At 29.8% G+C, this 4,827-nt stretch overlaps 2 pseudogenes; both read left to right on the top strand.

Moving 5' to 3' along the window:
- The first annotated feature begins 2,412 nt into the window (after positions 1-2,412).
- Positions 2,413-3,190, top strand: LOC149530324 (putative polyol transporter 2 pseudogene; annotated as a pseudogene).
- On the top strand, positions 3,189-3,675 carry LOC149530323 (putative polyol transporter 4; annotated as a pseudogene).
- Positions 3,676-4,827: the final 1,152 nt, after the last annotated feature.

Below are 4,827 nucleotides of genomic sequence, written 5' to 3'. Positions count from 1 at the left end.
GTATTCTAGTTGCTTGTTAACTACAAAGTAAGTTTCTCTTTGTTATCTAGTAGCATTAAAATAAATATTTTCAAGTTCAAATTTTTCTTTTATGTACATCATTATTTATAACTATATGCTCTATTCACAACTACAATCACTTCTTGTCATGGGCTCTTATTGGCCCTTTAAGTCTAATGTTATTAGCCCGTATCCTGGAGTGGGTATGGGATCTTTTAGTTTTTTGTTTGTTATAGTTTATATTTTTGTATTTGGTGGAATACAATGACATTCATTTCATTTTCATGTTTCAATTGATGGTGCATTTAGGGATGAAATAGTAATTGTCAACTTTGGTAAGAAGCCAAACAAAATAGATGTAGTAACTATTTTTCTACAATCTCTAGTCCACTTCTTCATTTTTCTCTTCATGTGAACCAACGATTCTACCAAAATTTTATTTTCACAAGGCATATCACACTCTTGCAATTATTGTCTTCACTATTTGAAGTCCATTGTATATTTGAATTGCACATGTTTATAAATTGATAGCTAAAATATAGTTACAATGAAGTGGACAATCAAAATAAATTACCAATAACCTTGTACTACTAATAAACTATAAACATTAATATCAAAATACTTCAATCCTTTCAAAGATTTATGTTGATATCAAATATCTAGGTGCAATATTTTAGACAATAGTTAATTCTATTTCATATTTTTATTTCTATTGATAATTTATGTAATTTCTCAAACCTTTTGTAATATAATCAAATTTAAGAAACTCATAGTATTTGTGTACCTTTAGGATATTGAGAACTTGTGTTTGTTGTATCAAAAAATTTCTTTTTTGATGACTATGTGAGTTGGAACCTTTGTGCAAGATATCAAATCACAAAATATTTGGTAAATATTCATGATTCATGAGGTGAAGTAAATGTAATATCACATTATAAAAATATCACTCTTTTACATATGTAGTATTAATGACACAAATAAAATATAATCTACACAACATCTGATCACAAATTTTTCATTAAGCTTTCATTAACACAAATTAAAAAGTGTGTGTTTATACTAAGAAAAGACATATCATTTAGGTGAACTTATATTGTGTGTATGTGTACCTTTTAGTGATTGAAAATCTCAATCTGTAATATCAACAACTGTTTTTTTAGTGGTATGTGGGTTGGAACCTCTGCACAAGATATCAAAGTACAAACTATTTGGTCAATATTCATGAATCATGAGGTCAAGTAAATGTAATTTCATATTCTACAATTATTACTCTTTTACCATATGTAGTATTCATGACAAAAAAAAACATAATCTACACCACATCAGATTGGAATATTTATATTCAATTTTCATTAAGACAAATTAAAGTGTGTTATGAAAAGACATAACATTTAGGTGAACATGTATATCAATGCTATTATTATAGAAAATCATATATTTTTTAGTAAATAAAACTAACCAAATTCTCACAAAAGCTTTATGTACTTTGTAGTTTCAATCATGTGCACACAATAGTAGATAAGTAGTGTTTTGTTGAAAAATATTGTATGTCACTATTTATTGAAAACATGTGACAAACTTAAAATATACAAATGTTAAATGTCAAAGTAAGTAGACCAACACAAAAAATTTTGGGTGTCATTTGATCCACAAAGATGTTAATACTACATTTGTACATGTATTTAAAAATTGTAACTTTGAGCACAAACAATGCTTTGACTTTCTTAGAGAAACCTTAAAGTCATAAGAGACATGGAAATGAAAGAGTTCAAAAATGATTCCATCCACAACACTTTCTTATTTCTACCAATTTCTTTGTTCACTGAACAAGGAAACTCAATGTAGTCATTTGAGAAGGAAGGGCCCTATCAATTCCACATATGTATTCTCCAACCAATATAATCTCTATGTGATATTCCATCACTCAGTTTCATAGATAAGATGTATGTACTACCTCTAATTGATGACATTAAAACATTTTTGAATGGGTGGCTTTCATAGTATAAGGTATACTCCAAATTATATTATGCTAGAAACAATTTAGGAACAAATAATCTTCAACAAGTTTTGGTTACATATGAGTTTATATTAACTTGTAGTTGGGAAATTTTTCATCATTCATACACATAAATAAGATAAATATTTTAGCTTCTTATGAAGAAACCTCACTAGATTATGTAAGTTTTTCATTTGGTTATGGTAGAGTATTTCAATCTTGTTCATACTTGGGTTTAGAAGAAAGAAGTATACCCTTTTCTCTTTTCATTTACTTCTTCTTGATTACATAGTATACATAAAGGTAATTGATACTCCATTTTCTATTATCTTCTTGTTTCAATTGTTAGATTTTTTGATAATTCCCAAAGCTGATAAATTAGACAAGTCTTTTGATGCAATGTAGATGTTGGAGATATGAGTGGAGTGATTCTATGTATTCAAGAAGATTTATGCATGGAGGAAGAACAAACAAATTTTTCTTGTTGGATCTTTGAGCATGATTTCTCTTCTAGGAGTTGTAGCTGTAAGTGGGACCTCAAATGCCATAGGAAGGAGAAGTATGATTTTGATAGGTCTCATATGCATGGTGGGTGGAGGCATAAGTTTTTAAGCTCTCTCTTTTTGCATTTTGATGGTCGGCAAATTTCTTGGTGGAATTGGGGTCAGATTTGGCTTAATGATTTCCCTAGTATACACTACAAAGGTTTCCCTTGCATCAAGCCGAGGGGCTCTTACATCCTTTTCTAATATTTTTATCAATATTGGAATTCTTCTTGGTTATTTTTCTAATTATCTTCTCTTCAGATTACCATCTCATATAAGTTGGAGGTTGATGCTTGGAGTGGTATTGGTTCTATCTGTTTTCCTTTTATTAGGTGTCCTTAGTATGCTAGAGTCCCTTAGATGGATTGTCATGCAAAATAAGATTGAAGAAGTTTCTTTTATATTGGAAAGGATCGCAAATGATCAAGATGGGGAAATTTGAGACTAGAAGATATTATGGAAGCAACATGTATTGGAGGTAACCAATCTAATGATAATGTTGAGAAATTGGGGGAAGAAGATGAAAAATATAGATGTACTAAATTTTCAAGTTCTCCAAAAGAAACACCATAGGGAAGGAGTTTGGAGAGAAATTTTATGGCACACTCCTCCATTGAAAAGGATGTTTATCATATATTTAGGGGTTTAGTGTATCTCTAATAACCTTAGCATCAATTTTTTCCTTGATAGAAAATGCATTAGGTAACCACCAAGGATTTTCTATTTTTGGATATGTTGGCAGTCTACTCGAATGTGGCATTTTTTTTCCATTTGGATTAGGGCCAATATGTTGTGTTTTTTTAGTAGATATGTTCTCATTTAGAATAATGGCACAAGCAGGTAGTCTAGGTGTGGTAGTAAATAAATTTGGAGGTGGAATAATCTCTATGATGTTCTCAAGTTTGTCTCATTCAATCACCATAGCTTGAATATTTTTACTCTTTTTTTTGTGTCTCACTCCTTTTTGTAGGTTTTGTATATATGTATATACCTAAGACAAAAGGAAAAACTCTTGAAAAGATTATGTCTTTTTTTGACAAGGAAGAATTGGAAAGAATTTCACCACGTAGTGAGTTGGAGCTAGGGAACACAATAATGCTAGTTGAGAAATCTAAAATACCAATAGCCTATTGAGTTTTAGCTATAAATGAATTTAAGGAATTATAATCTACATGTGAATGAAGAGAGGTATAATGAGTTACTATCAGAAGATGGCTAAAGAAAGAGAAATTACTAATTTGCATTGCATAGGTGTAAGTTGTGCAGAGGTTATAACTTCTACACACTAAAATAAATGTTTTATGATTTATTTATTATTCAATATATGAAGTGAAATTCATGTTTGACAAGAATGTATGTATTTTCACTTTTCACTATGGCTCATAGTTCTAGATTTTGTTGAAAATTCACAATTTAGAATTTCTAAAATGATAACTTGAAAATTAAAATTCCTTAGAGAATCACTTTGAGGGTCCATTGTTATCATTCTTCACAATCTAGTCTTATTTTTTCTTGCACATTGAAGATGCCTCAATTCTCTAGGGTGTAGATATGGGCATGGATTTGCAATTTTGAGGATAATAGCCTTCTAAACTTTCGGGATACAATAGTTTCAAAATTATAAATCATAACAACCTAAAAGAATAAAATATATTACATAATCACAAATTTTCTAGTTCTAAAATAACATTGACTTGATTTTAGAACCTTCAAGTGGTTGGGAATGGGTGATAAAGATTACTTGATTATTATAAATCCTACAAGGAGATGAAGGAAAAACATGCATATGGGAAAAAAGGACATCAAAGACTGTAGAGGAATGGATGTCTGGGATAAATGCCATGTACAGTTTCAACCAAGTGAAAAACATGTGTTATATAGCCATGTAGAAACAAAAGAGGATGTATAAATATTTTAACAACCATTCGAAAGGTTTATTTTTGTCAAGAATGTTGAGTCATTTTTCCTACTTTTAGAGGTTCTAATTTTTTCAATGAAATTATGAGAAGAAGAAAAAAAGTTTTGCATAATGTTCTTTAGCCTTGAAAATTAGATGTCCTTTTCCAAGAGACATATTAATGTCATTTGATCATCAAGATGAGGAGTGCAAGAGAATAGAGAAAAAAATGAAATAGTTTTGTTTTTGAAGATCCTTTTACTTCACTTGCAACTCATGATGGATGTATTTTTTGTGAGATGGTTCCTCTTCTAGATTGAATTAGAAAGGTGTTAAGTGTGATACTTGTGTGCTTAAGGGAGTGAAATTTTCTAATGATGCTTTGATTC

The sequence above is a fragment of the Cupressus sempervirens genome, chromosome 11, assembly GCF_028749045.1.
Source record: "Cupressus sempervirens isolate cs-2001-9-10 chromosome 11, ASM2874904v1, whole genome shotgun sequence".
Classification (NCBI taxonomy): domain Eukaryota; kingdom Viridiplantae; phylum Streptophyta; class Pinopsida; order Cupressales; family Cupressaceae; genus Cupressus; species Cupressus sempervirens.
Note: the sequence above shows the minus strand (reverse complement) of the source record. Positions and strands in the feature narration are given on the sequence as shown.